This window comes from Triticum aestivum, chromosome 1B (genome assembly GCF_018294505.1).
Source record: "Triticum aestivum cultivar Chinese Spring chromosome 1B, IWGSC CS RefSeq v2.1, whole genome shotgun sequence".
NCBI classification, from domain to species: domain Eukaryota; kingdom Viridiplantae; phylum Streptophyta; class Magnoliopsida; order Poales; family Poaceae; genus Triticum; species Triticum aestivum.
The window spans coordinates 514,592,729-514,606,700 of NC_057795.1; the positions used below are offsets into that span (position 1 = coordinate 514,592,729).

At 47.4% G+C, this 13,972-nt stretch overlaps 1 pseudogene; it reads right to left on the reverse strand.

The window, feature by feature from the left end:
* Positions 1-6,717: 6,717 nt before the first annotated feature.
* On the reverse strand, positions 6,718-7,919 carry LOC123079368 (protein MAIN-LIKE 1-like; annotated as a pseudogene).
* Between the last annotated feature and the right edge of the window lie 6,053 nt (positions 7,920-13,972).

A 13,972-nucleotide genomic window follows, 5' to 3' on the forward strand; every position in this document is an offset into this window, starting at 1 on the left:
TCCGTGGATTTCGAAGTCAAACCCTCCCTCAAGGTAATATTCTCCATTCCCCTTGTTTTGATCCAAGTAAAGTTCCCATTGCTCATTTGTTGCTTGTTTGGGGAAACCCTAGTTTTGTTTGGATCTAGAGATTTGCATGGAAATGTGAGATGTTTGTTTGCCAATTTCTATGGTTAGGCTTTGTTAGTATGCTAGGGTTATTCTTATGGGTGTTCTTATGTTGGTGCTAGGGTTAGGTTTAGGGCTAGGGTTATGGTTATGGTTATGGTTAGGGTTGTTGTTTGATATATATATATTAGGGTTTCTATTTCGTGTTAATCCTTGTATTAGTACTCATGGAAGCAATGTTACCTTGTGTTATTTGAATGCTTATAGGGATGGGAAGAACATGTGTGTTTGTTCATCATGGGGACAAGGACGCCTTTTTGAAAGGCAATGTAGAACCGGACCCGGATGAGGTTGACATGGTGTTTGATAGTAGTCCTAGCTATGCGGAGCTGTTGCAACAAGTTAGGGAAGATTTGAATTGGGCGGACCCTAGTGATATCATACAGTTGGAGGGAAGGCATAATGTTGGTTTTGGAATGCACATCCGTTGGAAGACAATGCGTGTCAACTCGGAGCAACGTTGGGTTGCATACAAGGAGACGGTGGCCGAATCACTAGACAATGCTCTTGAGTTATTTGCAACAAAGAAGGTTGATTCAAGTTTGCATTTGGACTTGAACCAGAACCCCTCCCCTTTGGTTGCTAGTAGCCCCACACCCTTGAAGCGAGATGAAATTGTTGAACCTCTTTTGACCCAAGAAGTGAGGCCAACATTGAGCCCGTTTACAAACAACCAAGATGAAGCTTTGCAAGAGGACAATGATGAGTATGCGGACGATGACAATGAAGTTGATCTCCATGACAACAATGTGGGTGATCTTGACAAATATCACTTGCAAGAGACAATGGACCCTTCCATCCCTTTTCCCGTGCATATGCATCGGACTCGGATGACGATGGTCCCGATGAACAAGTTGATGCGGAGGGGTTCATAGTGAAGGAGGCCGAAGCTTTCGAGAAGGTATTTGGTCGGGATCATCGGACTACATTGTTCAAGGATGTTAGTCTCGCGGATGAAGCCGTGGTAGATGGTGGCCAATGTGTACCTCTTGGGGTTAGGCCAAGCTCTTATCGTGATTTGGGAGACGACAAGAACCGCATTGCTAAAGGTTCTAAGTTCGACACCTTCTTGGAATTGAAGATGTGGCTCCACAACTACTCGGTTACGCATTATCGTCCACATAAGGTGGTGCACTCGGACGTCAAAGTGCGCTACACGGTTGCATGTGCATGTGAAGATGAAATATGTCCATGGATTGTGCGTGCAAGACCATGGAAAGGAGGTCCCACTTGGCACGTAGTGAGTTGTGTGCCAACTCACATGTGCCAAGGCAAAAGGGTGGATGGCAAGATTGTGTCCCAAAACCACAAACAACTCACATCCGAGTTCATCGCTTACAGGCTCTCCAACTCAATATCCACACTTCCAACAATGAGCGTCCAACATGTCATTGACCTTGTGAAAGCCATCTTTCACTACAAGGTGAAGTACGACAAGGCATGGAAGGCGAAGCAAGCCGCATTTAAGATGTTGTATGGTACTTGGGAGGAAGCATACAACCGAATCCCTAGGTTGTTGTTAGCCATGCCCGCGACAAACCCGGGCATGGTTCATGTGGTCGAGCCTCATGGGCACCAAACAACGGTTCATGAAGGAAGGAAAGTCAGAGTATTTGGCCGTGCTTTTTGGGCGTTCGAGCAATGTGTGAGGGCTTTCGAACATTGTAGGCCGGTCATCGCAATTGATGGCACGTTCTTGACCGGACAATACAAGGGCACCTTGTTGGTTGCGATAGCAAGTGATGCCAATAACCGGGTGTTGCCATTGGCATTTGCTTTAGTTGAGGTGGAAAACAATGTCAACTGGGAGTGGTTTCTGCATCTTTTGAGGACGAAGGTGTTACCCGCTCAAAGGGAAATTTGTGTCATATCGGATCGGCATCAAGGAATTCTTAACGCGGTGGAGATTGACATTCCCGGGCATGCTCCGTTGCACCATCGATGGTGCATGAGGCACTTTTGTTCGAACTTCTATAGGGCATGTGGCCTTAAGGAGTTGGCCGATGATCTTCAAGATTGTTGTCTTGCTTTCTCCGAGAAGCGCTTCGCCACTTTGTACCACCAATTGCTCGCACACAAAAAACTTGATGCCGGGGGTCAAGACTTTCTCAATAGGCACATTCAATACCGGAACAAGTGGGCACGTGCCTTTGATGAAGATGGCCGGAGATACGGTCAAATGACAAGCAATATGGCGGAATGCTTCAATAGGGTGCTCAAAGGTGCACGTGGATTACCCGTGACGGCAATAGTTCAATACACATTTGACAAGATGAATGCGTACTTTGTAAAGTACTCGATGGAAACCGATGCACAAATAGCGGGTGAGAACCCACGGAAGTACAAGTACAAGTTCCCACCCAAAGTTGATGAATGGTTGGTATTTCAATCACGGAAGGCGGACTCAAAAGAAGCTATATTATATGACAACGGAGAGTGGAAGTACGAAGTGAAAGAGCCAGGAGGAACCACAAACGATGGCCGGCAACATGGAGGTCGGGCTTTCAAGGTGTCGTTAACACAATGTGATTGCACTTGCGGGAGGCCGTTGTTGCTTCATCTCCCATGCTCACACTTGTATACCGCCGGTCGCGTTAGGAATGTGGACATCAATCACCCATGCACCGTGAGGGAGTCTGAGTTCTCAATCATGACGGTCAAGAAAACATGGGCTCCCCGCTTTCACCCGTACTTTGACCAATCGCAATGGCCGGAGTATCATGGAGTTCAACTATGGCCGGATCCGGAGTTGAAGGTTGTTAAACGGGGTAGACGTCAGACAAAGCGTCTTAGAGGAGACATGGACGGATGGGGCCATGGTGGCCGCCACGAAGCGGGCAACGACCAATTCCAAGAGCCTCGTGAGAGCTCCCGTTGTGGGGAGTGCAAAGGTCATGGTCACAACAAAAGAAAATGTACGAAACCAAGGAAAAGGTCCAAAAAAAATGATGCAAGCACAAGCCAACAAGGAGGTACACAAGGGAGCCAACCAAGTGGTAGCCAACAAGTGCCAAGCCAACCAAGAGGTAGCCAACAAAAGCGAAGGCAACCTAGTGGTAGCCAACAAGTGCCAAGACAACCAAGTGGTAGCCAACCTAGTGGTAGCCAACAAGTGCCAAGCCAACCAAGTGGTAGCCAACCTAGTGGATCTAGGCAACAAAGAGGTCGGCAACTAGGACTTACAAGAGGCCGTGGTGGTGGTCTAGGCCGTGGTGGTGGCAATGGTCGTGGTGATGGTCTTGGCCTTGGTGGTGGATTTGGCCGTGGTGATGGACAAGGGCAAGTTCGTTATAGAGGAATGTTTGGATACCTAGATGGACCGTTTCCGTATGTTCCTCACTAACTATAATGTATCATATGTTCTTGTTTTTCATATGTGCTTCCATTTGTTCTTATTGTCCTTACTAACCATTATGTTTCACTCATTGTAGGTATGGCGGCATCCCAACCCAACAAACCAACGATGAAGGAGGATGGCGAAGATGAGATGGCGGGATGGTGGGAGAAGGCTGCGAAGAAGCTTAGAGATGAGGATGCGGCCAAGCTAAAGAAGAAGAAGGAACAGGAGCTTGAGAAGGAGATGAAGAGGGAAGAGAGAGCGTCAATGGCGATGCGCGCTAGGGAGGCAGCGTTGGTGAGGAAATGTGAGGAGGCACAAAAGAAGCGTCTAAAGGATTTTCAAGAAAGAACCATGAAGCTTTGGGCAATTGCAGCTGAAAAAGAAGAGAGGGACAATCAGATATTCATGGAAAGGGTGGTTAAGGAGGCTCACCTCATAAGAAAAAGGGAGGAGGAAGAGGAAGAAGAGAGGAAGAAGAAGAAGGGAAAGGGGCCTTGCTCTACGCAATAAAGCTACTATGTCTTCTCTTCGATTTGGTTGTGAACTACTATGTGTCGTGAACTACTATGTCTCCTCCTCGATTTGGTTGTGAACTACTATGTGTCGTGAACTACTATGTCTCCTCCTCGATTTGGTTGTGAACTACTATGTGTCGTGAACTACTATGTCTCCTCGATTTGGTCGTAATAACTACTATGTGTCGTGAACTACTATGTCTTCTCCTCGATTTGGTTGTAAGAACTACTATGTGTCGTGAAGTACTATGTGTTATGAACTATGTGTCATGCATATATTCTCTTCACAGTTGTTAGATTGCTATGTATCAATCCTACTTCACATCATCTTACTATGTTTGCACATGCTAAAAAAATCACTAAGTCCACGTGCAACGCCTAGCAAGGAAGCGCTGCACTGTGGTGTGTGACGCCGCCTGGCTAGGCGCTGCACAGATCTGTACCTATCCAGAGAGCAACAAAATGTGTGTCATGCTACAGACCTGTGCAGCGCCTAGACTTGAGGCGTCACACTCCATAGTGCAACGCCTAGCACGGAGGCGCTGCACTGTGGTGTGTGACGCCTCCTGTCTAGGCGCTGCACAGGTCTGTACCTATCCAGAGAGCAACAGAATGTGTGTCATGCTACAGACCTGTGTAGCGCCTAGACCTGAGGCGTCACACTCCATAGTGCAACGCCTGGCATGGAGGCGCTGCACTGTGGTGTGTGACGCCTCCTGTCTAGGCGCTGCACAGGTCTGTACCTATCCAGAGAGCAACATAATGTGTGTCATGCTACAGACCTATGCAGCGCCTAGACCTGAGGCGTCACACTCCATAGTGCAACGCCTAGCACGGAGGCGCTGCACTGCGGTGTGTGACGCCTCCTGTCTAGGCGCTGCACAGGTCTGTACCTATCCAGAGAGCAACAGGATGTGTGTCATGCTACAGACCTGTGCAGCGCCTAGACTGGAGGCGTCGCACTCCACAGTGCAACGCCTAGCACGGAAGCGCTGCACTGTGGTGTGTGACGCCTCCTGGCTAGGCGCTGCACTTGGTATGTGGCGCCTCCAGGCTAGGCGTCACACATGTCTGTAATTTTTCCTTCGTTCTGTTGCTCCTTATTGCTCCAGTTTTGCATCACACATAGTTGCATCACAGAATAAGCGCGGTGAGAGATTTAAGTTAATCATTACCACCAACATAGAGTTCAGCACATAGAATGACCATCACGACAAGTTCGACATTACCACCAACATAGCTACCATTACTACCATTACTAAAAGAGAACGACGACTAGTTCCTTCCGCGCTTGCTGGCTCCTCCCCCTCTCTTGGATGGTATCTTCTTCACCTTCCTAGGGAGACGAACCCGCTCCGGCTCTGCCTCCGGTTCCTCCACACCGTCATCCACATCGTCATCCAAATAGTCGTCCAAAGCCGCCATCCGCGAGGTGCCGACCGTCCTTTTGCCTCTTTGGGTGAAGTCCTCAGGTGTGTATTTGTTGATTCCATTCCTAGGCTTTAACTCGTATGCAGACCGAACCTTGTAGGTCCCCAAGGTCATATCATCAGGAATCTATGCATCCACAAAAGATATGGAAAGACCGTGTGTGAGAATATAGTTAGCAATGCATCAACAATTGGATATATAACATCAGGCCATACCTCTTGGGTGAGCACACCCACATCTTGGGTGACCACACCCACATCCTCATCGTCCAAAGGATTAGAATGGCCATAAGTTGGATCTGATGGTGTCGCTGACCTAGAACGTTCTGGTGATACATACTCGGGGTCACGACAACCGAAAAGGTTTGACAGCCGCCTTAACTTTTGGCCCTGGCGCTGCAACATGAACAAGTGAATGAGACATCGAACGTAGCAACACATGTTAAGTGCTAGTTTGAAGGAGATGTGAACCTTAATGAATGCTCGAAGTGCACCTTCCCCATCGCTTTTGCCAGCCGGGGTTGTTTCCAGAATAGTGTCGGTCTCATCAGCTGCTTTCTTGATCTGGGCACACTATGAATAGAAAAGGCATTAACGTGTTAGGCAAGTGAAGATGTGAATATTGCGAATTGAAAAGCAAAAAGGGCACATACCACAAAGTTCATCATTGGCCCCGCAGGGATCACGGAGTTGCCTTTCCTGACTAATGCGTTGTACTGGTGCTGGGCTACCTCATCAAAGACGGTGGGTTCTTCCAAAATCTTATCATCATACGCCGGCTTGCATACCTCCACACGGGTGACGCCTAGAAACCATGTGAGATAGTTGTTGAACGCAATCGGGCAGTGCTCACGAAGCTTGGCTCGTTTTCCAGCCCTAGCTTGCTCCAAAGCAAGCGCCCACTGTATGACATACTTGTTGTGATGCTTGGCCCAATCCTTGATCTTCCGCTGCTTTTTCCTATCCAACCTGCAAGTTAGAAACATAATATTAGCATCATCGAAACCGCCGAGAAGCTGCTAATTGCTCAAGGTTGATTATATCTTACGCGTGTAGCACTATATCCGTGTCCTCAAACTCCGGCGGGTGTGGCATGAACAAACCAAACTGACGGTACACCCGATGTGGCATGTGAAGCTCAACCGCCCAGTTGCATATGAGTGGACACCGCATATGCCAGAGATCCCTATCCCTAGTGCACATCGGATTCAGCCTGAACTCTATAGGGTTCCCAAAACTCTCTCCTTTTCCATACGGTTCCCATTCAACCTACAAAATTGGATAGAATGAAAAATTGATATCGAGTTACGATGGAAGCATGATAATAACTTATGCAATGTCAATTCACCTGCTCAGGCGTGATCGCGTCCATCTCGCTCCTGTACAGCTTGTACATGACCGAGGGATCATCCGTCATCTCATTTAACACATCCCACTTGTAAGCCCAAGTGGGGAGCCGTAGTGGGTCGTCTTTCTCGTCCCAATCCTCCAACTTCACGGTCTTCGGTCGTCCAACCGGCAAACGCTCCCAGCTCCATATGGAAAGTGCGAGCAAACAACCACCAATACCTCCAGATAGCCTACAACAGGCTTCGTCCAACTGCACATAAAAGAGAACATGGTTGAATTAACAGCAAGATCGCATTCATAATGTACCAATGAATTGAAACAGAAACAACTTCATACCTGTCTATACAAGTAAGCCAGTGTCGCCGAACCCCAACTCCATTTGCTATCGAAGACGGTCAACGCCTTGAGCCACATCCATGGAGCATTCTTGCCTGTGCCATCAGCAAACATACTCCTGGATATCACGTACCACATGTAGACACGAGCATATGTCTTCACCGTGTCCTCATTAGCATCCTCAGGGCAATTACTGAAGTTCGATACAATCCACGTGAAAGTAGCACCGGCTGCGACTCTTTCCTTCTTCTTGCCTTCTACTTCTGGTTCCCGCGGCTCCGGAGGAACCATACCGATAAGGGCAAGCATTTGCTCGCGCCACCCATCAGAATCGGTGCTCATACATAGAGGTTTCCCATCGATAGGAAGACCGGTGATCATAGCTATATCCTGGAGCGTCAAGGTCATCTCCCCGGTCCGAAGATGGAAAGTGTGTGTCTCCGGCCTCCAATGATCAATAAGCGCGGTGAGTGCTGGAGCATTGTTGGGTGGCGTCGACCTGCTGACCAACTGAATGAAAGGGAGAAGTCCTGTCTCCCTAACATACGGCGTGTACCGCTCATCATAGCGCATCCACCCAAGGTTGACCCCGTGAGCCCGAAGCTTCAGAGGTGCAAGCTCCTACAAGCAAACAAACAAATCATTACATATGGGGGGTATGTGTTTGAAAAAAAACACGAAATTCATAACACTGGCAACTTTCATTATTACCTTTTGCTTCACCGACATAGCGTACGACCGGTGTTGTAGATCCCAATGATCATTGAGAAGCCAAACCATCCTAGCAATTTGCAAGAAAGCTTTCTTGTCAACACGATTATCTTTTGAATACAAAAAAACTAAAGTAGGCCTACTAGATGCAACCATACCAATCTATGTATCCAACAATATCAAATCAAACATAACTAATAAAAAAGGGTTCCACAAGTAACTAGGCCTACTTCATACAAATAACTTTTCCATAAACTATGCCTACTTCATAAAAATAACTCTTCCATAAACTAAACTAGGGTTCCACAAATCAATCAAACAAGGGTTCCCCAAATCAATCAAACAAATCAATACATGCAAAGTTCTAATACATGCAAGATTCAAATCTAATCTAATCAAACAAGGATTCCCCAAATCTTCAAAATATCATATTTTTTATGGATAGAAAGAAGGGGATCGGAAGAGAGTACCTTCTAGGATGGATTGGTGAAGAAATGCACGGACCAAATCGTCGGATCTGAAGGATTTGGGAGAGGGGATTGAGAGGGGGAGAGGAGGAACCCGCCGCGCCGCTGCTTCTGTTACTTCAAAACCGAACGAATGGGTGGGGTGGGGGAGGGTGAGCGGGCGGCTGGCGTCTAAGTCACCGTGCAGCGCCTACGGGCTGGGCGCTGCAAGTTGTGTGGCTCCTAGCGCGGAGGCGTTGCACTGCTGGGTGTGGGCCCAGGGGCTGCCACGGTGGACTGGTGTGCAACGCCCCCGCGCTAGGCGCTGCACAATAGGGTGTGGCGCCGTCGTGGCGGGCGCTACACAAAAAGGTTAGGGCTGTGAAATAGTTTCACGGTCAGTTCATTCCGTGAATTGATTTCGTTCATAGGTCAAAATGGTCAAATTTGCCGGAGAGGGACTCGCCGCTCAGAGTGAGAGCACAGTGCGCAAAGTGGACCGTGGAGTGGAGTGTATTTAACTAGCGGAAATTGCTTGGACGGTACTGCCGCCATGGTCGTTGTTTGTCCTGTGCGAGCCCCGCTATCGTCCGTCACGTCTGAGTGCTCCGGACAAATGACGCTGTCGCCATCGTTGCCGTCGCCCTGCTGATCGTCGTCACCTAGCATATCCCGGCCCACGAAGCACCGTGATTCCGCGAGGAGGTTGGCTGTGCCAAAAACCCAGCTGGAAGCCGATTTAATTTGAGATTGTTCAACGAATTCATGTCCTCCAACTCTCAAAACAGGCTTTCCTTCATTACGGCCGAACTGATATAATGTGGCAATGAAAGCTTATGCAAGCAGATCAAAAGAAAACGACATATGAGAGAGAAGCAACAACGCCAAAACTCAAAGCCGAACAATAAAAGAGGGGACAAAACGCCTAACAACGAGCTACCGAAACCATCGGCCCGGAATACATCCGGGCCTACCCTCTTGTGGGCTGTGTAGTACCGATCTTACCAAGAGATCACGAGAACTGAGAACTATAACAACAAAGACACATGTAAAAGATAGGAGACACCTGAGACCACCCCTTACCAGAGTGGAGGCAGCTACATGCCAATGCCAGGATCAAAGCATGCTCAAAGACACCAATCGGACGGGACAGGAGCTCGACGACAACGCCCCAAAGAGAGTGACGAGGTAACGCGTCGCCTCTGCCGAGCCTGAAAAGACGACCTAGGGTATTCACGCGAAGCCCGGACATAGGGAGAGGACCCACATCGACACCAGCGCCGAAGCACTAAGGGCATCTCCAACAGTCGTAAGATAGGTGTTGGTTAATTTATCACCTAGGACATAGTGATGATGTGGCATGTAATAAATGTGGAGAGAGAGCAAAGTTGTACTCCCTCCGTCCGGGTTTATTAGGCCTAAAGACAACTTCTCTTAGACCAAGACACATAGTAATTTGCTCACATTAATTATTCCATTCCACTCCCAATGCACTCTCTCACATGCATGCAGCCAATGAAAAAGCACACCTGAAGTGTATTAACTTTTCAGCCATGGCACCAACAACAATAGCTTTCAATACAACCAATGAAATGGTTGCATGCATGCACCTTTCCAATGCGGGGCCTTACAAAAGGGGACATGCTTGTGATGCTGAGAGGCCTAATAAACCCGGACGGAGGGAGTATGTAGATTAACCAACAACCTTTGCACAAGCTCCAAGATAAAATAGAGAGCAATCACATTTATTTTCTCACCATCTATTGGATAGCTTACATACAATCTATTGGAGTAGTTGTATGGTAGCTTGTTGGTTGATGACATGGACATTTTACCAACAAGACTAACATACAACCTGTTGGAGATGCCCTAAGCTTTCACTCTGAGACTTACCGTGCCACCCGCAGTACCAAGGTTTGCCGACACACCCTGAAAAGAGGGCCGCCACCGCCAGCTCGAGCCCTCCAGGTCCAGACCAGGGAGCCGCCATGATGCCAGGGCCATCCGCCACCCCTTCCCTCGCTACCCACATAGCCAGGAGGAGGTACCACCACCGCCATGGCTGTTGTTTCGTCGTCACTCAACATAAACCCGACCTACGAAGCACCGCAAAGAGGTAGGGTGTGCCAAAAACCATGCTAGAAGCCGCTCTAGTATGAGCCTGCTCGATGGATTCCTGTCCTCCAAATTAATTGGTAGAGTATCTTTTCTCCTTGAACTTATTTCCTAAACATGCCCCAAGATTTAATTATTCTTCAAACGGATGGGCTAAAAATCAGTCGACTGATTTTTTACGAAGTCTCGGTCGCCCCCCTACCCCCCCGCGTTAGATCACTAGGGGCTTCAAAATCTGTGCATGCTGTTTTTTTAGGATCTGTGCATGCTGTTTGTTTGTTGTGAAATAGGCCCGTGCAGGAATACAGTCGGCCTGTTTAGTGCTTTTCTTTCTTTCTATTTTTGTGAAAGGTGCAGGTATGCGTGGTGGGCTTGGCATCTTCCACATCCCCCCATTCCAGTGTGTCTCTTTCGCCTGTACTAAAGTAGTGATCTAAACAGTCTTATATTAATTTACAGAGGGAGTACATTCAAAACCAAGCAATCCAACCTTTTTTTTACTCGTCTCCATTTTAGTTAGTTTCTTTTGCTGGGTTATTTGGCATTTTTATGTGGCATTTTCCTTGATTCACTTGTTTGTCCTTTTCTCTTTTATAGTTTTGTTTTTCTTCATCTTTTCTCATAATATTTTTTCCTTGTTTCTTTATTTTATTATCAGTTTTTCTGTTGCATATTATTCTAATTTTATGAAAAATAATATATTTCATTCACGTCATTCGCCGTCTGACAAAAACACATTGGAATTCTTGGATTTGGTCACGTAACACTTAGTTCCGTCGTGCGAGCAGTGCAGCTAGGCATCATAAGCCGTCTTCTCTCTTTTTTAGCACGGGTGGGATAAGGTTGTAGGCTTCTTATGTTACATCCCGTTTATTTTTGCAGTGCAGTCTTTTTGTCCTCTTTATCCTGTTTTTGTGGGTGATTTTGAGTCATCGGGTGTTTGTTGCCCTTATTTTTTTATTTCATTTTCTTGCTTTTTATTTTCATTTTGTTTATTATTTTTTCTTTTTTCTTTTTTCTTTTTTTTGTTTATTTTCTTTTTTAGATAGTTTTCTTTTTTTCTTGGGCTATTTTTTATTTGTCATTTTCTCGATCGATAGAGAATTAGTCAGATCTCATTCTTTTTGGTAGCTATGGATTTTGCACATCAAGTTTTGTGTGTGGTTGACATGTGTGTTGTGTTGATGGCCTAGTACGTTGTTGCCTGCTTTTTTTTCACTCTCTAGTCAACTAGAAATTATATTATTACATAGACCGTAAGGTTGTGGTGTTTTATTAGGGGAATGGGGCCTTTTGCATGCTCGCCAATAGGCATGAACTTCAAAGTGTCGCTGCAACTTCAACTGCATGTTCTGAACGCGACTTCAATTAAGTGGTGTTTTGTCGATAGAATGGTGGTTGCATGTCTATCACTAGGCACACAACTGCAATTGTCATGCCCCGACAACTGCAAGTGTCACTCCCGATTGCAATCGGTGATGTGTTGTTAGGGAAAGGTTGCAGTTGCATGTATGCCACTACGTTGCAATTTCAAATGCCCCTTCCTCTGGTTGCAACTACATGTCTTTGACACAACTGTAACTATGTGATGTTTTGTTCGGTCAGGGGTGAGTTGCATGTCTCCCACTAGGCCACAGTTGGAACTATCGCCCCGACAACAACTGCATGTCTTCAACAAAAGTACAACTATGTGATGTTTTGTCTGGTAGTGGTGAGTTGCATGTCTCCCATGAGGCCGCAACTGCAAGTGTCACCCCCGACTGCAACTACATGTCCTCGACACAACTGCAACTATGTGGTGTTTTTTCTGTCAAGGGCAAGTTGCATGTCTCCCACTAGGACGCAATTGCGAGTGTCGGCCTGGATGCAATTGCATGTTTTCGACGCAACTGCAACTATGTGGTATTTTGTCCAGTCAGGGGTGAGTTGCATGTCTCACACTAGATCACAACTAGAAGTGTTGCCCCCGACTACAACTGCATGTCTTCGACACAACTGCAACTATGTGGTGTTTTGTCTGATAACGGTGAGTTGCATGTCTCCCACAAGGATGCAACTGCAAGTGTCGCCCCCGGTTAGGGATGAGTTGTATGTCTCCCACTAGGCTGCAACCGCAAGTGTCACCCCGCCCGCAACTGCATGTCTTTGACGCGACTGTAACTATGTTGTGTTTTGTTCAGTCAGGGGTGAGATGCATGTCTCCCACTAGGTCGCAACTGCAGGTGTCTGCATGTCTTCGACACAAGTACAACTATGTAGTGTTTTGTCTGGTAGTGGTGAGTTGCATGTCTTCCATGAGGTCGCAACTGCAAGTGCCGCCCCTAGTCAGGGGTGAGTTGCATGTCTCCTACTAGGACGCAACTGCAAGTGTCGTCCTCGATTGCAACTCCATGTCTTCGACACAACTGCAACTATATGGTGTTTTATCTGGTCAGGGGTGAGTTGCATGTCTCCCAATAGGCCGCAATTGCAAGTGCCGCCCCAACTGCAACAACAAGTCTGGTCAGGGGGCTTTGTTTTGTCTAAATGGGCGGCGTCGAGAGATATGGTGCCCAGTTGCATGTCCCACGCTAGGCATGCAATTACATGTCTTCTACCTTGGTCGCAACTGCAAGTCTTATAACTTGGTTGCAACTTGACTTTCATTTTTTTGTACGGGGACAGGCGCCAGTTGCATGTCCCACATTAGGCATGCAATTAAATGTCTCCTAACTTGGTCGCAACTGGGGACCATTGTTTTCTCAGAGAGGGTGGCGTCGAGATAGATAGATAGATAGAGAGAGAGAGAGAGAGAGGGTCCAGTTGCATGGCCCACACCAGGCACGCAACTGCATGTCTTTGAGCATGGTCACAACTGCATGTCTTATAACTTGGCTGCAACTCGACCTTTTTTTTGTCGGATGAGGTGAGAGGCCAGTTGCATGTCGCAGAATAGGCACACAACTGCATGTCTTTTCTAACCAGGTTGCATTTTTGTAAGTGCCTTTGTTTTGTGGGAGGTGGCAGCGACAAGTGAGTGGGGGCCCTAATTGTAGTCATGCAATTGCATGTCTTCCAACATGGTCACAACTGCATGTCTTCAAACTTGGTTGCAACCCGTCTTTTGTCTTTGTTGGACGACGAGAGGGACCAGTTTGCATGTCCCACACTAGGCACACAACTGCATATCTACTAACTTGGTTGCAATTGGTCAAGAGTGGGGGGGCACTTGCATACTCAAATGTAGTCATGCAATTGCATGTCTTCTAACTTTGGTCGCAACGACACTTTTTCTTCTGTCGGGCAAGGAGAGGGGCCAGTTGCATGTCTTCCAACATGGTCGCAACTCGACTTTTGTTTTTTTCGTCGGATAAGGAGAGGGGCCAGTTGCATGTCCCGTGCTAGGCACACAACTGCATGTCTTCTAACTTGGTTGCAACTGTAAGCGGCTTCCGTTGCTTTGTCGGAGGGGGTGACGGGAAGTGACGGGGGGGGGGGGGGGGGGCACTTGCATGCTTAAATGTAGTCATGCAATTGCATGTCTTCCAACATGGTCGCAACTACGTGTCTTCTAACTTGGTT